The sequence below is a fragment of the Monodon monoceros genome, unplaced genomic scaffold, assembly GCF_005190385.1.
Source record: "Monodon monoceros isolate NGI ecotype Baffin Bay Population unplaced genomic scaffold, NGI_Narwhal_1 Super_Scaffold_10, whole genome shotgun sequence".
NCBI classification, from domain to species: Eukaryota; Metazoa; Chordata; class Mammalia; order Artiodactyla; family Monodontidae; genus Monodon; species Monodon monoceros.
Window position 1 is genome coordinate 14,032,204 of NW_021703766.1, and position 21,586 is coordinate 14,053,789.

General features: G+C 40.8%; 1 protein-coding gene across 1 annotated transcript in view; it reads right to left on the reverse strand.

The window, feature by feature from the left end:
* HYDIN (HYDIN axonemal central pair apparatus protein) overlaps positions 1–21,586 on the reverse strand; it is a 431,237-nt gene that overhangs the window by 391,753 nt on the left and 17,898 nt on the right. The window contains exon 2 of the mRNA XM_029201876.1: positions 16,894–17,049. The gene's annotated coding sequence lies outside the window, so the exon portion shown is untranslated. The remainder of the gene's footprint in view (positions 1–16,893; positions 17,050–21,586) is intronic.

The following is a 21,586-nucleotide window of genomic DNA, read 5'->3' on the forward strand; positions in this document are numbered from 1 at the left end:
TGTGTGTGTGTGTGTGTGTGTGTGTGTGTGTGTGTGTGTGTGTGTGTTTCTTGAGAGCCAAAATGAAGATGAGGACATAAAGTCGAAGTCCACATGGATAGAGTGGAATTATATGATGTGTTCTGTCCATGTGTTCTTCCTGTTCCTCACCAACTGTCTTGGTCTGCCAGTGTCTGCACTTTACCACCTAAACCCTTAATAAACAGGCTTTACCTCTGCAGCTGGCAACAGTTATCAAAGTAACGTGAGATTGAAGCACTCTATACCGTGGATAAATGGGATTCCCAAAGAATGCAAAAACACCAGTTGCGGCTCTTATCCGATGAGCTGCGGATGTTTCCCATCCCAAAATAACAGTTCTTGTTCCACTCTCAGTAAAACAATTTCATTATTTAGGAGCTCAGGAAATAAAAAATTTCCAAATCAGTGGTGACGATATCTGCACAGTCTCTGCCTTTTTCCCATAACACAGCTTCAATGAGCTGTTAACAGTTCAATATGCATAACTATGCAAAGAGAGCACTGGTCTTCCTGATTTATTAAGCCAATGACTTACCCAAAGTCTTGCTTGTGAGCACTCTCGGACCCGTGGTTCCTGCTCTCCCCACTCTTGTTTCCGCACCTCTGTTAGCCCTTCTCTTTGTCTAGTGTTGGGCACGAAAATGGTCCCTGGTCTAGATTGCTTTATGCATTCCTCACCAGGCTGCCCAAGAGACTTTTCACAAATTGCTCGTGCACTTTAAACTTTAATAATGAAGACTGTGGACTTATATGAATAATACGCAGATGGAATTTGAAAGCCAATTTCTTTTGCTCATTAAAATTTAGGACAGCCATATTATACAATCAAGCACAATAGACTCATTTCACATCTTGTGACATGGACAACTGGCTCTCCTAGGCAAGAAGGAATTCAATTTACATTTAAATGCTATTCCCGGAGTATGACAAAAGCTCTCTGCATTAAAGTTTGAAGTACTTGGGGTTTTAGCCAGTGCATTTTAGAAAGTGTTTGTGATTGAAGTGCAAGAAAATGAGTGAAGAAGCTAATACCTTGATTGCAGCCTGTGAGAAACCCTGAGCCAGGGGAGCTGGGATTCCTGCCCCACAGAAACTGTGAGGGAAGAGATGCTGCTGTTTCAAGCCACTAAAAAAAGGAAAATGAGTGGATGCTTTGTTAAACACCTACACACACTTCTGGGAAAGTGTATTTTATTTTCTCCTCACCTTCTTTTCCCCTCTCATCTTTTCTAACTTGATAGAAACTATGCTGCAAGTGGACTGGTCCTATTCATACCAGACTTTAAGCCTTGGGTAGCTCTTTTTCCCAGATAAAGCCATGACCAGGAGAGGTACACATCCCCAGTGAGGTGTACACATCACTCATGTGCACGTGAGCACACATACACACCCCATACACACACACATGCACACATCATTTCATTTACTCTTCTGGGGGGAAAATTACTTTAAGAAAACACCCATTTATTTTTGAGACAAATTAATTCCCCAAAACCAGTAAATATAGAGTAAGGGAACTAATATTTACTATGGCAAACAAGGTCATTTGGTGCTAGCACCAGAAGAGACTTGAATTCCACATCTAGAAATTTAAACATTACTGTGTGTGAGGAACCATTCTGAGATTTCTGAAGATGGAGCTGACGTAAACCAACAGTTAACTGACAGTAATAGGAATAATGAAGTGGAGAGGAAAGGAAATGGAATCAGGGAGACTAGTTAGAGAACAACGGTTATAGTTGGTGGAAAAAACAGCGCAGAATAAACCAGAGACAGTGTGAATGAGAGAAGGGGGAAAGCACAGAGCTACTGGGGCAGAAGCACCTTAGTAACTTAGATGGCTAGTCGGATGGAGGATGGAGAAGAAAGAGTAGATGCAGTTTCTAGTCTTCATGACTGTGTGTGTGATGATGCCATTAATCGAGATAGGAAATACAGAAGGGAATACAAGTTTGAGGACAGGGAAGGGTAATTATATGCTCACATTTTTTAAAGTTTGCTTATACTATTGATATGACATGATGAAAATGACACTTTACCTCTGTGATCTTCCTCCCCAAAACCCATAACCCCAGTCTAACATGAGAAAAAACATCAAATTCCAATAGAGGGACACACTACAATACACATGACCAGTGCTTCTCAAAATTGTCAAGGTCACCCAAAACAAAGTCTGAGAACCTGTCACAACAGAGAGAAGCCCACATAAACAGGATTACTAAAAGTAATGTGCTATCCTGGGTAGCATGCTGGAACAGAAAATGACATTACATAAAAACTAAGAAAATCTGAGTAAGTGATAAACTTTAGTTAACTGTTCTAAAAAATACAATGTTTTTTTTTAAAGTTTGCTTATTAAAGCTTTTCTTTTCAAATTAATTAATTAATTTATTTATGGCTGCATTGGGTCTTCCTTGCTGCACGCAGGCTTTCTCTAGTTGTGGCGAGCAGGGGCTACTCTTCATTGTGTTGTGCGGGCTTCTCATCGCAGTGGCTTCTCTTGTGGAGCAGGGGCTCTAAGCGCACAGGTCTCAGTAGTTGTGGCACGTGGGCTCAGTAGTTGTGGCTCGTGGGCTCTAGAGCGCAGGCTCGGTAGTTGTGGCTCACGGGCTTAGCTGCAACACGGCCCAGGGCTCGAACCCGTGTCCCCTGCATTGGCAGGCAGACTCCCAACCACTGAACCACCAGGGAAGTCCCTTATTAAAGCTTTTGATATATGCTAACCCATCATGGGAGCTGGGGGCACAGGGAACTAATAAGTTCTTGTTCCCCACCCACAAATACTCCATTACATTAGACCTCATCCCTGCTAACTCTGTCACCTCCCCACCACCCACCTGAATGAGAAAATTGACATGGAGGAAAGCAACTCATTGCCTACCCTTAAAAGCTAGAGTTCCTGGCACTAATGTTGAAATTAAGAAGGGGCACATATGGGTGAGATAGCAATGTGACAGCAGAGGGGAAAGCTGACCTGAGAAGAGCATTTTTTTTTCCAGTGACTGTGTCAGGGCTGTAAACACTATGATCATATACCTCAAAGCTCTGTGCTTTCGGATTTCATCCAACAAACGTTTACTCAGCACTTAGACAAGCTGTGTACTGTGAGGTGCTAGGGATACGGGGAGGAATACACCACAGCGCCTGCCCATAAGACGCCCGCAGTCTACACTAGGGACAGGATGGCAAATGATTACGGTACATGGTTAGAGCAGGGATGTTACGTATTAAAATGCAAAAAAAAATCATTTTGGGAGTGGTTAAGGAGTTAACAGTGACTTCCTTTTATCTAGGAAGGTGGTCAGGGAGGGCCACATCAAAGACTGAGCTTTGAACTGGTGCTTCAGAGATAAGTAGGCTCGGACTTCCCTGGTGGTCCAGTGGTTAAGACGCAGCACTTCCCATGCAGGGGATGTGGGTTTGATCCCTGGCTGGAGAACTAAGATCCCACGTGGCGCGCAGCATGGCCAAAAAAAAAAAAAAAGATAAGTAGGCTCATGCCATGTTAAGTGGGAGGATTCAGCATTTGCAAAGACATGGCAACATTCAACTGCACGGTGTACTTGGGGAAGTGGCAGCCAGAGTTTCAGGTATGGACTTACTACCTGCGGGCTGTGAGAAAGGTCAATCAGGGAGGAGAAAGGCTAGAGTTAGGGAGACCAGGTAAGAAGCTACTGTAATGATGCCAGCTGGTGATGATGAAACTCTACACTCAGGAAGAAATATAAAAAATGCCCCAAGTATCCTACCCTCTCACTCTTCCATCAACACATTCAAGCAAAAGAACCTGAGTCCCCGACGTCTTCTGCTCTTGGCAATGCAGGAAGGCCTGGCATCTGTTTCTTGGCTAGAGGTTGCCAGTGCTCAGGCCTCCTCTCGTTAGAGAACCCTGGGGTGCAGGCCCATGCCTGTTTCAGAATTCACCAAGGAATTCCACACGCACCCATCTGCTAAGTAACCCTTCCTTTCTCCCCAGTACAAGTCCTCTCAGCTCTGGATGTTAAAAGGGGGCCACCATGCTCAGTGCCTGCCTGGGAGCACTTTGGCATAACTTCAAAAGCTGCAGAGATTTCTATCTATCTTTTTTGTTTCCAGGAAGATGTGGTCAAAGCCATTTAAATGCAGGCTTCTTTTTCCCTTGAAGGTGGGTGAAAATAACCTATGGCAGATACTTTGCTTAACAAAGTCAAATGGTCTCATGAAACCTCAGGGTTTGGTCTCAAATTCTCATTGTTGTTGTCAGTTGATACAGCTCAAAGAACTCAAGCTCTGTAACCGGGAGCAGCGGTTCCTGTTAGGATGTAGGCCCTGCAGCTTTGCTTTCCTGGTTGTTGCTGAAGAAAGGCACGTGGTGGGATAGTGAAGGGGACAGACTCCGTAGCACACAGACTTGGCTTGGGATCCTGGCTCCATCACATACCAGTGATATGACCTTAGTCAGCTGGTTTACCTCTACGTATCTGTTTCCCCATTTGTAAAAATGGGCACAATAAGAGTACCCACCATGAAGGCTGCTGTGAGGATTAAACATTATACTCTAGGTGAAGCACTTGTACACAGCCTGGCACATGGTAATTAAAGTTAGCTGGCAGATGCCTTTTGCAGGGCCCACCTGTACCAGCTCCACCCTGTGCCTCTGGGTGTGTTACACTAAAGCAGCACACACACAAAGTACCTGCTGCTTGTACAACTAGAGGTTAGGGGTAGTGGTACATAGTAGTTAAGGGTTGGAATTCAACTGCCAGGGTTTGAATCCCAGCTACTCCTCTTCCTAGTTGTGTGGTCTTAGGCAATAACTTACCCTCTCTGTGCTTCAGTTTTCTTACCTGTAAAATGGAAGTAATAATAATAACTACCTCATAGAGTTACTGTGAGGCGCAAATGAGATTCACACATAGTGCTACACGTGGTTAGAGTTCATTCATTCTCACTGCTGTATACTAGACCGTTTTGCAAATATTCTGATTTATTTATCCATTCTACTCTTGATGGAGATTTCAGTTGTTTCCATTTGGGGGCTATTGTAAGTAGTGCTGCTATGAAAATTCTTGTACATGTCTTTTGGTGCAACTATGTATACAATTCTGGGTCAAGTGGAATTTCTGGGTCAGAGGGTATCAGTTTTAACAGATGGGCCAATCAGTTTTCCAAAGTGGTTGTTCCAATTTAAATCCCTGCTAGCAGCGTATGAGAGTTCAGTCGCTCCACATCCTCAATGACATTTGGTATTTTCTGACATTTTCATTTTACATATTCTAGTGGATTTGTAGCACTATCACATTGCAGTGTCAATTCGCATTTCCCTGGTTGAACACCTTTCTGTGTGTGCATTAAACACCATGTCTAGCATATAGTAAGTATGCAACTACTACTACTACTACTATTATTATTATTATTTTCTGGTCACCAAAGCACAACTTTTCAAATAGGGACCTGGACAGAGACTTCTAGAAGTTTCTAGACAATTTATACTCTCTTGATCCACCTTTTATATCTCCCATGTATGCCCTTCCCCATGTCTCCCACTTCTCTTGGTTAATTTCCCTATTAATAACACTCCATGACTTTCCCACAGTCCAGACATAATGAATAAGAGGAACTAGAAACCAGGCGAGACTTCTGACCTCCACCCCAAACAGGTTCCCATCCCTGCTCAGGTGTGTCATTTCCAAGAAGAGCAAAACAATCCTCACTCAGAGGCTCTAGACCACCTAGAATCTCATCCATCTGACCTCACTTCCCTCTAGACTCTTCGTGATCAATGGTTTTCACAACTTCCTCATTATTACTGCCTCTGGTCCAAGCCAGAATTGAATCTTTTTTTTTTTTTTTTTACATCTTTATTGGAGTATAATTGCTTTACAGTGGTGTGTTAGTTTCTGCTTTATAACAAAGTGAATCAGTTATACATATACATATGTTCCCATATCTCTTCCCTCTTGCGTCTCCCTCCCTCCCACCCTCCCTATCCCACCCCTCCAGGCGGGTCACAAAGCACCAAGCTGATCTCCCTGTGCTATGCGGCTGCTTCCGGTGTGGAGAAAAGGGAACACTCTTGCACTGCTGGTGGGAATGTGAATTGGTACAGCCACTATGGAGAACAGAACTGAATCTTTAATGCCTTCCATTAGGAAAGATGAATCACTTGATTTTTAAGATGCACACTCAATTCCCCCTCGCATAGCCAGTATCCTTTATGCATTTGTTAATGCATAAAGCCACATACCTCTGAGGAAAATTCCATGATGTCCCTAAAACAAGAAGACAGTTAAGCTCTATCCTCAGTTTAGTCCTTACTGATAAGCTCCAGGAGAGAAGAAAAAGAATGGCATTGTATAATTGGGGGTAGAGTTGCATCTTACAAGATCTTAGCAAAGAGGAAAAAAGGAAGGCAGCTTTATAATCCCAAATCAGGTCAAAACTTTTTGCCCATGTTTGTATAAAATATTCTTCATTATGTAATGTAATGGACACAATTTTATTCTCTAAGTAGCTGGGTAAAGACTTCCTCTTAGATGAGACCCACCTTTCTTGAAAAAATGTCTTGGTGTACCCTATGGAATAAAATGTGGGACCCCTGCCACCAAGGACCTTGACAGGCAAAAATACTCTGGATAAGACAAGAGAACAAATTTGCTCCTTTGTTGAAGGGAACAGAAAGAGAGAGATGGATGCTAAAATGCCAAAGACATGGTTAAAGGCCACTCCGTGTAATATTTGACCCTTTAAGTCTTCAGGAAAGGTGCTTACTTCTTTAAATGCATAGTGCCAAGTGAATCTTTTGTGGAAATCCATGAAGGAACTGAGATTTGGATGCAGGTCCTCCCAGGGTAGAATTGAGAAAGTCTGAATAGAGGAGTCACAACAAGGAGGCAGAAAAAATTAAGCAAGGGCTCTGGATTCAGTCAAGCTCAGAGTAACCAACTTGTTGTGATTTGTGTAGGATTTTTCCAACATCAGCATTGGAAAGCTTGCATTCCAGGAACCCCCTCTGTCCCAAGCAAACTCTAATCAGGCTGGAAAATTGAGGATGAATTAAGTTTACCAAAATTTCCTAAGGCCAGGGAGGTCCCAGTTGACAACTAAATTATAACTAAAATAGCACACATACTGTTCAGCTTTTGTTTTCTAAGTATGACTTCTTCTTATACAAAAACGTATACACAGAAACACAAATACCGAAAGTGTACACTAAAATTAAAATCAAATCTCCTGACAAGCTAAATCCCCCTTCTGATCAGTAATTTAAGTTTTTCACCACGGTTTACCTAAGAGTTTGCATTCCCTTGTGCATGGAGAAAGATCCACAGCTTTGCCTCAGCTCCTGCTTAAACCCCCCAAATCAGCTGCCTTTCCACTGGAAGACCTTCATTCTGATCCTGTACTTTTGCGAGGGAGAGAATAAGCAGCAGAGCAAGAGGTTCCTTTCTGGGACTCCTCTCATCCCCATTTTTCTTCCCCCAACATGTATGCATGAAATGTGGAAGAACTAACCTAGGAAGGACTTGTTTGTTTTTAAAAATCTGGGCCCAGTGATCTCCTGAGCTAAGATTATGTTTTCAATAAGTTTAACTCAGATTTTCAATGTTTGTAGTCTTAGAAACCAGGAGAAATAATTTATTAAGAACGTGATCTCCTGTCTAAACATTCACTCAGTCCATGGACTCCTAAACTAGAGTACAAATCCCAAGAGTCAAATCAGAACTATACTTCAGGCTAATGGGATTAGAATAAAGCAGTATAATCTAGGTGTGTGTTAAAGCAAGGCATGCCTGGATTTTAATTACAAACCTGGTAGGAACTGGCAGTCTGGCCTTGGTTCTATTCTCTGAGAATGAGGGGTATGAGAGAATGAAAGGAATCAAGAATTTGGGCCTGAACGTTTGTAGCAAACCGGATGAACCCAGAGGTTATCATATTAAATGAAGTTAAGTCAGACAGAGAAAGACAAATATCATATGATATCACTTATATGTGGGATCTAAAATATGACACAAATGAACTTATTTACAAAACAGAAACAAACTCACAGACATAAAAAACAGATTTATAGTTGCCAAAGGGGAAAGCGGGGGGAGAGATAAATTAGGAGTTTAGGATTAAAGGATACAAACTACTATATATTAAACAGATAAGTAACAAGGTCCTACTGTATAGCATAGGGAACTATATTCAGTATCTTGTAATAAACTATAATGGAAAAGAATATGAAATAAAATATATATATGTATAATTGAATCACTTTGCTGTGCACCAGAAACTAACACAACATTGTAAATTAACTATACTTCAATTAAAAAAAAAAAAAGAATTTGGGCCTGAAGAACTAAAAGGATGACATAGTAGCCAATTGAGATGGCTATAGGTAGAGCAAGTTTAGGAGGAAAGATCAAGAGTTCCATATAGGATATGTTAAGGAGAGAGTTCTAGATTGGAAATATAAGTTTAGGACTCGCTGACATACAGTGAGGTATTTAAAAGCTGTGACCAAATAACATCACCAAGGAAGTGATGGCAGAGAGAGAAAAGTCTGTACGTCCACAGGTACGCCTCAGGGGTTAGCTGACCAATACTCCCTCCACGCTCCCTCTCCCCTGCACCTATGCTCAGTCAATCCACCACAGCAGAAGGTTTGGCACTCCTCCATGAGAAGCCAGCAGTGCTATAGGACAAAGAATTTCAGGCTTGGAGATAAAAGATGGACTCGGCTCGGATCTGCCACCCAAGTGTACTGTCTTAGGCAAATCACTTAATTTTGATGAGCCTCTGTTTCTTCACCTGTAAATTGGAGATAACATTATCTCCCTATAGAATATCTGTGAGTGTTAAATAAGTTGAATAAAACTACTTCGTAAGATGCTTTACACGCTACAAATTAGTATCATTTATCTCATAATCTCTGATAACTGAAGGAAGAAAACGCTGTGCTTCTGTGATTACATATAAAGTTTAGGATGGTATCTACCCATGTTTAAAATGCATAACCCTTTTGTTTTTGCTTTTGTTTTGGTACGCGGGCCTCTCACTGTTGTGGCCTCTCCTGCTGCAGAGCACAGGCTCAGGACGCGCAGGCTCAGCGGCCATGGCTCACGGGCCCAGGCACTCCGCAGCATGTGGGATCTTCCCGGACCAGGGCACGAACCCGTGTCCCCTGCATCGGCAGGCAGGCGGACTCTCAACCATTGCGCCACCAGGGAAGCCCCGCATAACCCTTTTAAAGATATCTTTTATCCTTATCAACATTCAAAATGCACATACCCTTTGATGCAGCAATTCCAACTATCCTAGAGAGTACAGCTGCACAAGCGTAAAGATAAATGTGTTAGGCACTAGTAATAATAATAAGATATTAGAAATTATATCAGTAATGGGTTGGGTAAATAAATCATGGTACGTTCATACAGTGGAATACTAGTTGTTAAATGTAATGAGAAAATGTATGTGTACTGACATGAAAAGATGCCCATGCTATTTATGTAAAATAACAGCAAGCAAGTTGCAGACAATATGTACAGCATAATCCAACTTGTTTTACATGTCTATGTATTCATATTACACATTTTGATACACACATAGCAAAAGAGACTAGAAGGACATGGGCCGCACTGTTGAGAGCAGTCACAGGGTCACTGAGTGTGGCTGAGGAGTTCATGGCCCTCTGAGGAATGTGAATGGCAGACACTGGAAAGAATTACTTTCACTTTCTCCTTTTGATACTTTGGAATTCTTTGAAGTTTTATAACAAAGGAAAGCTATCTTAAAGACATACCACAAACCAATCCCTGTACCCTGAGGTCCTTAAGAGGGTGGGTGCATATTTCCAAGTCCAGAAGAATGTCTCTGTTGGGTTCCTGGTTATATTTCAATTCGGCAAGCCACAGCTTTCCTTCCCACCAAGGCATGGGGTAACATAGTGGAAGCAGTCCATTGAGGGGAAAACATAGGCCCCAAAGTAGGGCTACTTTGGGAAGGAAAAAGAAAATGCAAATATATTCTGAAAACAGATGGTGTCTGGAAGAGAACGTGTGTTTGGCAACAAGAAGGGAAAATCACAGGGGGAGGAGAGAAAAGCAGTAAAAGAGAAACAGCCAAAGGAGGTGGTAATTAAGTGTGAAGCTGAAGATTTCCAAGGGATTTTTCAGCTTTGGCAAAAGTCAGGCCTCTGGACAATTCTGCTGAAGTGTGTAGACATTGCTTTACATTTCTTTTATTTATTAAAAGTATTCCAAGAGAGCAGTAGCTCTGAACCATGATATCCTGAAACTAGTTTGTCACCAATGTTTCAAGTATTAAAATTTTCAAATAACGTACTTTTAGTCACAGTTAAAGAGGCCCCAAAGTTAGCCCACTCACTCAGTGGCATTCTAATATGTTTCCTGGGGTGGGAGACAAAGGGTGGAGTCACTGCTAATGTTGAGGGAGTTGTGTATAACCCACAGGCTACCTGTCTCACCATCTCCTAACACTGTCCCTATTCTTCTCTGGGCTCTGGAAGTCCCCACGGGTCACTGGTGGGACAGGCAGGACAACCATACGTTGGGAGATTTGTGACAATCAAGAGTCATGCCACATCCCACCTCATTTATAGTATGAACTAAGGCACAAGCATCTGAAATGTCCAATAACAAAGAGATTAATTGATGAATTATTTTGCACTAAATTGCTTGCTATTGCAGCTGCTCAGAATGTCAAAGAGCACCTAGGAACTATGACCGTTCCAGCAGGGAACAGCTGTGGGGGCCAGAGGCCAGCTCCCCTATCAGTGAGGGAAGGAAGTCCTTATGTCTGTATTGACCCCTCCTGTCATACCAGTGACGGTTCACAGACAGGGTTACAAAGGATAGGTTTTACACTTGGTCCTAAATAATCTTTTAATGTCACAAAAAGCTAAGCCACAGACAAGAATACATTATGACGTCTCAAATTATCAGTTCTACCTTTGGGATAAGATGTATTCCATGCATCAAACTGAAGGTCAAGAGATGAGTCTTTTCCTCCAGACATGGTCAAAACCTTTCTGGGTCTTATAAAATGGGGCTTGGAATACAAGTTTACTCTAGCAGGGAGCTTTTGGATTGCATGAACTCTAGACATTGGATATCGAGGGCTGAGATTCCATACCAAGCTCAAGTTTAACCTCAAATTATATATATACATATATGTGTGTATATGTATGTATGTATGTACATATAGTATATGCATATGTGTGTTGCCCAGGGGCTCAGTTTTGGACAAATTAGGTTTGAGATGTCTATTAAACATCCAAACAGAGATGTCAAGTAGGTGATTGAATATACGGTCCTAGAGTTAAGGAGAATGGTCTAGGCTGCAGACATATATTTGGGCATTGTGGAAGGCAGAACAATGTCCTCCCAAGGATGTCCATGACCTAGTCTTCAGAACCTGTGAATAAATTACCTTACATGGCAAAAAACTTTGCAGATGTGATTAAGGGTATGGACCTTGAGGTGGGGAGATTATCCTGGATTATATGAGTGAGCCCAGTCTTATCAGATGGGACCTTAAAATCAGAGAATTCTTCTCAGCTGTGGTGAGAGAGTGAGACAATGAAGGAAGAAAGTTCAGGGAGATATGACGTTGCTAAGGAATAAGACAAGCTAAGGAACGTAGGAGGCCTCTAGAAGCTGGAAAAGATGAAGAAACGAATTCTCCCTAGAGATTCCAGAAAGGAATACAGCCCTGCTGACAGGCTATTGTAGCCCAGTGAGACTGTGTCAAACTCCTAACCTAAAAAGCTGTAAAATAATAAATTAGTGTTGTTTTAAGCCACTAAGTTTGTGGTAATTTGTTACAGCAGCGAGGGAAAACTAATGCCAGCACCATAAATATACAGATGGTATTTAAACCCATACAAATGGGATAAATAGAGACAGAAAAGATAAGAGGTCTTGGGACTAAGCTTTGGTAAATTTGAATATTAAGTTAGGGAAATGAGAAAGACCCAACCGGGATGACAGAAAAGGAGTGGACATGAGGTAGAACAAGAAAGTGGTATTCTAGAAGCCAAAGGAAGAGTCTGCATCGTCTGCTGCTGAAGGGGGAGGTAAAATGAGGGCAGAATCAGCAAACAAGACAGACAGAATTGGGAGAGCACACGTGCTCAGGCCAGTTGACACACAGAAGGAAAAGAGTGAACCCTGGTCCTCAGCACTCAAGCCACAACGATGGGAGAGACACAACAATGGTACCCACTCAGAACGCAGACGTTTTCATATACAGGGACTCTAGTCACCAGCAAACATGGCCCAGCTACAATCCTGGGACATTTCCAAACAGATCAGCACTCTTTCCCCATGGGGGAGAGTAGGTGTGAAAGTCAGTAGCAAGAGGAGGAGAAAGGAGCAAGAAGACTTTCAACTTTCCTTTACAGACCTACACTACGGTCTCTCCTTTTACCATATGATGTAGTCTGAGCCGTCCAAGGCCCTAACTTGTTAAACAGCATATACCCTAAGTCCAAGAAAGTTAACGTAATATCTCAAGAGCAGGAAATAGTTTTTTCTTAGGAAAAAACATGAGATCATCAAAATAAAAATACACAACCTTCCAGGACCTGACATTCCACGTCAGTCACAGCTTCAGAGACGACCTTTTATGTTTTGCCTTTCTTCACCTCAAAACTCATGTTAGGTAATCATCTACAAACGGACGACTGAAATCATGCATGGAGGACCTTGTAGCCTGAGACAAATATAGCCCATGTAACACTGCCTCACACTGACTTATAATGATTTGTTTAGGTGTTTATCTTCTCCACTAGACTTACAAGTCCTCAAAGAGGTGAGACTGTGCCCTTTCATCACTGAACAGTAAAAACAATAATCCATTAACTTCCCATTCGTTGAACTAGTAATACGTGTCAGACACAATGCTAATTATTTTCAGGCATTTGATATTCACACAAGCCTATAAGATGGGTATTACTTACTCCATTTCTCAGATAAGAAGCTTGAGATTCAGAGAGGTGAAGAAACTTACTTCATAGTCAAACTAAGTCAGAGAGTAGCAGAGCTGTCCAATGCCAAATTCTTGCTGAATAATGCTGCCTCCAAAGACGTTCACATCCTAATTCCTGGAACCCCTTATATGGAAAATACTACTTTGCAGATGTGATTAAATTAAGGGTTTTAAGGTGAGGAGATTATGCTGGACTATCCTGGGCTCAATGTTATCACAAGAATCCTTATAAGAGGGAGCAGGAGATATGTTGAATAGTAGGAGACGGACAGCAGAAGCAGGAGTTGAAGTGATTTGAGGTAGGAGCCATAAACCAAGGAATGCAGGCAGCCTCTAGAAGCTGGAAAAGGCAAGGAAACAGACTTCCCCCTAGAGCCTCCAGAAGGACACAGACCTGCCAATACCTTGATTTTAGATTTCTGACCTTCAGAGCAGGAAGATAATAAATTTGTGTGGTTTAAGTCACTACGTTTGTGGTAATTTGTTACAGTAGCAGTAGGCAACTGATACAGTGCTCTTTGCCTCTGTGCTTGTTTGTCCTTACATCCCCATGACCTAAGGGAGTCAATGGATGTTTGCCAGGTGAATACGAAGGAGGAAGAGATTTTCCTCTAAGGCTTCTCCCACCTGGCCCAACCTGAACTCCTGACCAGGAGAATATAGCCTTCCTCAAAGAGAGGCAGGCAGAAGCAGCCAAAGTATATCTGGGGTGATATTATGTGTTTTCCTAATTGCTAAGTCGAATGGATATGCTAGTTGAAGCGTGAATCTCATTCTATGCCAGTCAGTGTGCCCTTGGAAGACATGACAAAATGCAACCTTAATTTACAGCTGTGAGCCACAGGGCTGAAGGAAGGTAGAAGGATGAGGGGAATTGGATATTTTTATGTTCTACTTCCTATAACAGTACATTAAACATCACAATGATTCAGCTGAAATTATAAGCAGCATTAGTAAAAAGACGAACAGAAAGCATACTTTATAATCTAATTTCATTATAAAAATTATTTCATAGCAAATTAGAGCAATGAATACACTTGTACATACAGCAAATGCATATAATTCTACCTTCCTCTTTCTCTGAGACCATTATGGTCCATTCTTTAAACAAGGAAGATGATATCTTCTCTATTAGTATCAATAAGGAGACAGTTTTTCAAATTAATAAATTCAATACACCCCATAGGTTAGCTCCTTAAGAAACAAAGAGCTGGAAGACTGAACACAGTTTAGATTTCACAAGTGGCTCATCGTGCCATGAAGGATTTTTTTCCCCTTTCTGTATCCCAGTTTCTCGAGCCAGGTTAAAATCCTACACTTAGTAAAAACTTCAAAACAGCTTTTGATCTTTTAAGAACAAGTATTAACATAAGAAGAACTAAGCCAAAGCAAAAACTAAAAGCAATTGTTTAGAACTGAATCTCAAATTCACATACACTTGTATTCCATAATCTATTTGTAGTCGACATAGAAAGTGAAATAAATTATTGGGTAGATCTAAGGTAAAATCAGTCACTGCCCTCGGTCTAGACCTTCTGATTGGATTGGCAATTCCCATGGTGTTCCCAGCTTGCATGGTTTTGCAGCCAAGGTTCCCAGGGGTCCTCAGTGGCTTTGGAATCTAAATAAATCACACATACTAGGGGTCCATTAAGACCACCAGAAACTCAATTTATTTGTGATCTGAGACAAGATTTTATTACTTCTCAGATTAATAGTTAAAAATGTTTTGCTTTTCTACCTCAGGGGTATTAGTTTGATATATGAGACAAGGAGATTATTAAATCTTCAGTGCCTTCCAAAGATGTAAATTAAACCACAGCATCTCCTTATAGCCACCTCCCCTGTATGAGCTGGAGATTTATTATTAACTTGTCACTCTTGCATGCTCATCAAAACAAACAGCACCATGATTAATCACACCTGTTTATTTAAGGGTACCTGTCATACCAACTTTTTGTGGACAGGATATTACAATCTCCTGATTTCTTGGCAGAACTATAGCTAAGGACTTTTAGAGGGGAGGAGAGAATCACTGTCCTCTCCCAATCATTCCCATAAATACATTTGAAAGAAAGGTGGCCTATATGCAACCGCATAATGTTCTTTTTATTTTCAATGAAGCTGCACTTCATTTTATTTCCCCTGCCTATTCACAGACATCACGTTGGCTAATTCTGTTCATCTGGACATCTTTCGAACACTTGAAGAGGTCCAGCACTAAATACACATAAAACTCTAAAATTCTCTTTTCAGTCTGTCACTCACAATTCAATTGAACAAATGCAATATTTAGTAGGTCCCTTCCATGTGGCAAGCAGCAAGTGTGAATTTATTCATTCATTTCTTCATCCAATATTTATTTAATGTCTTTCATGTGCCAGTAATGGTACTAGGTATACCAGTCACTGTTCAAAACAGTGAACAGTCCTTGGCCCCTCAGAGTTTATAACCTTGCTACCCACTTCCCAAGGCATTTGTCTCTCCAAATTATGAAAACAGGAGAGAATGGAGGGACAGTGAGAACCTGGATAAAGGGAAGAATAGCAAAGCGTATCCTTAAGGTAAGGTTGCACGAAATAGACACTGAATTGAACCAGGATTAATAAGACATCTGCAAGGTTCATTCCCTCCTCCTGGTCCAGTGTGGGTCTGCAGGACTGAACTACATTGAAACCATGGCATTTCACTTCTTTTTCTTCTCCCTGTACCTGTCATATCACAGATTATCTGGTTTGCTAAATAATCACTGAAGCACAGGAAGTTTTCAAATGAAATTTTAGGCAGGGCTGCCTGACCTCTGATCTGCCACAAGAAAAGTTCACCTTTACCACTTTAAATTTTAGGATAATTACTTTTTTTTTTTAAAGAAATAGATTCCTGATTATATTCTTATCTCTCTTTTTAAAAGTTTTTATTATGGAAACTGACAAAAATACAATAAAGATGAGATAATAAAATAATTACCTATCACCTAGCTTCAGTAATTATCAATATTTTGTCATTCTCGTTTTTATCTATCACATTTCTCTCGCCCTTCACCTTTATTTTTGAGCACTTTAAAATAAATTCCCACTATCATACCATTTCACCTCCAAATACATCAGAATTTATCTATGACAAATAAGATTTTTAAAAAACATAACTATAATATCATTGTAATACTTAACCAAATAACAATAATTTTTTAATATCTTCTTATACCTAAGCCCATGTTCAAATGTCTCTGATTGTTGAAAAAAAATTGTTTTGGATTGAAACAGGATCCAAACAAAGTCTACACATTGGATTTGGTTGATGTCTTTCATTTATACCTTTTCTCCTCATGTCCTTTTGAATATTACCAAAATGACCTTCAATATTTGATTTTTATCCAAAATAAATCCATCCAAACTTAACATATGTTCCGAGTGAAACCTCATTATGTAATATTTTCAAGGACAGGCTGATCATACAATTTATCTTCCAAATGAAGAAACTCTTGAATGTAAGGGGGATGCTATTAATAATTAGACTGGTATAAATCAGGACAAAGAGTCATCCTACCAGTAGAGATATTAGGGGGTAAAAAGAAGGATCGGGTTTTGGGTTTTGGGTTTCTGCTTGGCTATTGAGAACTGGAACAGACCTTATAATAGAAAAAAAAAGTTGAACTAGTTAGTTAATGACTTTTCCTGGATCCATCACAGAGCTGAAGTTGAAGAAATGTCAACTAGCCCCAAATATGAGAGACAAATGCCTACAGGGAGACATGAAATGCAAGCACTTGTTTACTTGGGACACTTGAACACTGGTAAGAAGAATTCACCTAGAATTGTTAAGAAACTGGTGAAGGCTGGTGACAGAGTATGGAGCTCTAAAGGCTGCAGATAAAGGGGACTTCACACCACTCACCGGCCTCTCTCTCTGCAGACTCCAATGGATACTCACAAAAAATGATGGCAAGAGTCCTGAGAAAGCACTCCTCATGGTACAGGCTTAGGGGAGTGGAAGAGCAGCTGCTGCAGGAAAGGCATGGAGTCCTGCCCAGATCCTTCTTCTCTATCTCCCCTATTAAAAAAAAAAAATTACCAGTAATGTCGTGTACAAAAAAAGCAAGAGAAAGAACCCACAATGCCAAGAGACAAAACAATCAACAGAACCAGACTCATACATGACACAGAAATTGGTGCTATCAGACAGGGAATTTAAAATAACTATGAAAAATATGTCAAAGGCTCCAGTGGAAAAATTAGACAACACTCATTGTCAAATGAGGAATTTCAGCAGAGAGAGAGAAACTATAAGAAAAAAAAAAGAGAGGCTGAGGCTAGAAAAAAAAACACACAGTAATAGTGATCAAGACTGTTATTGAGAAGCTCATTAGTAGACTTAACAAAGCTAAGGGAAGAATCAGTGAACTTGCTAAACATACAAACTGAACAACAAGGAAAAAATATTTTAAAATAAAAACAGAATATAGCATCCAGGAACTGTAAGACAACAACAAATGATCTAATAGATGTTCAATTAGAATTCCAGAAGGAAAAAAAAAGACTGCGATAAAATAAATAGTTGAAGGGATAATGGCTAAGAATTTCCAAAATTAATGGCATATATCAAACCACAGATCTAAACCACCAACCAAGATAAATACCCAAGCAAGATGGAGACATATCAAATTCAACCTCTGAAAACACAGAACAAAGAGAAAATCTTGAAGGCAAAGGGGAAAAAAAGACACATTACTAAAGAGAAATAATGTAACAATTATAACAGCCATCTTGTTAGAAACCATGCACCTAAAAGACAATAGTGTGACACTTTTAAAGGACTGGACAAGGGTGACATCATCAAGATGGTGGAGTAGGAGACCCCCACACACACACAAAGAATAATAATTAGACACCTATCCATGAATGAAATTAGCTCTGGGAGAGCTCAGGAGTCTACTTAAGAAGCTTCAGCAACACAATGGAGCCAAAAAACTGAAAATAACCACAAAAAAAGGGTAGGAAGAATAGTTTCATTTTGTCTGTATCATCCCACCCCCCAGGCTGGCACTGCTCAGTGCTAAGAGGAAACTCCTCAGCCTGAAGTTTCCCTCATCAGTGAAAGGAAAGCGGGGTGAGCAACCAGCTTCCCCAGCCTTTCGGAGCACTGCACGAAGAACCCACTTCATTTTCACCCTGCCCAGAGACCAGCAAGGCTGAGATACCTAGAGATGGCTAGGCACAGAGAAGGGCAGGAGCTACCAGTATCAGTCCTGAAGCACGAGCAAATGTGGTTCCCAGTAGCCGGCTCTGCAGAGGACCACAGAAGTCTTCACTGCCGAGGACCACAATGGCCCTTGCGGACACTGCAGACCGCCTCTCCAGCTTTGATCACTGAAGATCTCACTGCAGATCCCAGCAGGCTCCTCGCAGAGGACCCTAACAGCTTTTGCTGCTGAGGAAACCAACGGTAAGCATACTCACTGCAGGCCCCTAAAGATTTTGCTGCTGAGATTTTCACCTCACAGGTTTTCATGTTCAAAGACACCATCTGCACAAGTCCCTCCCCACCAAAGCCCAGGATCCACACTGGCTACCAGTAAGTCTCTGCAGCCTAGGTCCCCAAAACTGATCCCCATTACTGTGCATGCACCCATTGCTGTGTATGCACCCATGGCCAGTTCCTGCAGCCGCAAGAGTACACAGAGACAGCCAAGGCCCCCTCAGCAGCTTGTGGACCCAGAGATGGCCCTGATTCCTGTCACTGGCCTGTACTGCTACATGGGCCTGAAGCAAGCCCTGCAAGTGTGTGCCTGCAAGCTGCCTGCCCCAGCTCCTATCACTAGCCTCCACTGCCTTGCACTCACCTACTAAGGCTTGCCCCTTTAGTCAAACGAGTACATACCAACAGCCAGGGTCTCCACAGCTGTTCGTGCAGCCACAGCAGTTGGTCCTGGCCCCTGCTGCTGGCTCTGGCCTTTGCCACTGCACGGGTGTGTGCAGCCAGCCCCTGCCACCATGCAGGCACCTGCAGCTGCCCCCGCAACCAAGTATGTGTATACCCTGACTCCAACCACCACTATCACATGCCCTGGTCCCTAGCCACTAGACCTAGAGGCACCACTGAGGACCAGGAGCCCTTGCAGCCACTGTGGACCCCTGCAGCTCTTTCCAAGGATCACGCAATTGTCAATGTCGTGGAACCCAGCCGCCTGAGCTAACAAGACACCATGTACTCCTGGACCCAGAACCACAACACACCCTCACACTTGGTGCCCCACACCACTAGACTTAGAATCACAAAATGCTCCAGCATGCCACCACCCAAAGGTGAAGGTCTTTCCTTACCAAAGTCAGTCCATAAAGTTTGGAAGAGGTGACTGATCCTTCAAATGTGCAAATGTGTACACAAGGCTACAGGGATTATGGAGAATCAGGGAAACATGACACCACCAAAGCAACACAGTAAACTTCCAGTAATTGACCCCAAAGAAATAGAGATCTGCAGATTACCCCAAAAAGAATTCAAAATAATTGTTCTAAAGATGGTCAGACTGCTACAAGAGACTATGGATACACATCTTAATGAAATTGGGAAAATAATATAAGAGCAAAATGAGAATTTCAACAAAGAGATAGAAAATATAAATAAAAACCAAACAGAAACTTTGGAGGTGAAGAGTTCAACAATTGCACTGAAGAATTCAATAAAGAGCTTCAACAGCAGACTCGATCAAGTGGAAGAAAAAAATAATCAGTGAGCTTGAAGACAGATTATTTTAAATGATCCAGTCAGAAGAGTAGAAAGAAAAAATAATGAAAGGGAATGAAGAAACCCTAAGGGAGTTAAGGGGCACCAAAATCACCATCATCATCATTATCTATGCATTATGGAAGTCCCAGAATGAAAAGAGAGGGAGATAGGGGCAAAAAGCTTATTTAAAGAAATAATGAATAAAAATTTCCCATATCTGGGGAGAGATTTAGACATCAAGATCATGAAGCTCAGAGGTCCCCAAACAAATTCAACCCAAAGAGATCTTCTCCAAAACACATCATAATAAAACTGCAAAAAATAAAAATAAAAAAAGAGCAAATCTTGTAAGTAGCAAGAGAAGGAAGCTTGGCACTTACAAGAGAACTCCCACAAGACTATCACTGAATATCTCAGCAGAAACCTTGCAGTCCAAGAGAGAATGTGATGTGATTATATATTCAAACTTCCAAAAGAAAAAAAAAAAACAAACCTGCCAACCAAGAAAACTTTACCAGACTAAGCTGGCCCTCAGAAAAGAATGAGATATTTACACACTCAACAAAAGAGCACCTAAATATATAAAGCAAATATTTAACAGACATAAAGGGAGAAATAGATAGCAATACAAGAATAATAGGGGACTCTAATACTCCATTTTCATTAATGGATAGATCATTCAGACAGAAAATCAAAAGGAAACACTGACCTTTAATAACACGTTATACTAGAAGGACTTATCAAATATATCTAGAACATTCCATGCAAAAACAAAAGAATACACATTCTTCTCGAGTGCACATGGAACATTCTCCAGGATAGATTATATGTTAGCCACAAAACAAGTATTAATAAATTTAAGAAGACAGAAATCATATCAGGCAACTTCTCCAACCACAATGGTATGCAACTAGAAATCAATTATAAGACGAAAACTAGAAAATTCACAAATATGGAGAGATTAAACAACATGCTACTGAACAACCAGTGAATTAAAAAAGAAATTAAACGAGGAATCAAAATACACCTTAAGGCAAATAAAAATGGAAATGCAACATACAAAAACATGGGATGCCACAAAAGCAGTTCTAAGAGGGAAGTTCATAGCAATAAATGCCTACCTCAAGAAATAAGAAAATCTCAAATAAATAATCTAACTTTATACCTCAAGCAACTAGAAAAAGAGGAAGAAATGAAGCCCAAAGTTAGTAGAAGGAAGGGAATAACAAAGATCAGAGTGGAAATAAATGAAATAGAGACTAAAAACACAATAGAAAAGATCAATGAAATCAATAGCTGGGTTTTGAAAAGATAAAATTGATAACCCTTTAGCTAGACTCATCAAGATAAAAAAAGAGAGGACTCAAATAAAATCAGAAATAAAAGAGGAGACGTTATAACTGATATCACAGAAATACAAAGGATTATAAGAGACTACTATAAACAACTGTACACCAACAAATTAAACAATGTAGAAGAAATAGGTAAATTCCTAAAAACACTACCAAGACTGAATCACAAAAATAGAAAATCTGAACAGACAGATTACTAGTGAGGAGACTGAATGAGTAATCAAAAACATTCTAATAAACAAAAGTCCAGGACCAAATGGCTTCACTAGTGATTTTTACCAAACATTTAAAGAAGAAATAATACCACTCCTCAAACTCTTCCAAAAAAATAGAATAGAAACACTTCCAAACTCATTTTATGAGGCCAACATTACCCTGATACCAAACCAGACAAGGATGCCACAAGAAAAGAAAATTACAGGCCAATATCCCTGATAATCATAGATGCAAAAACCTCAATAAACCAAATTCAATAATACATTAAAAGTGATCATACACCATGATCAAGT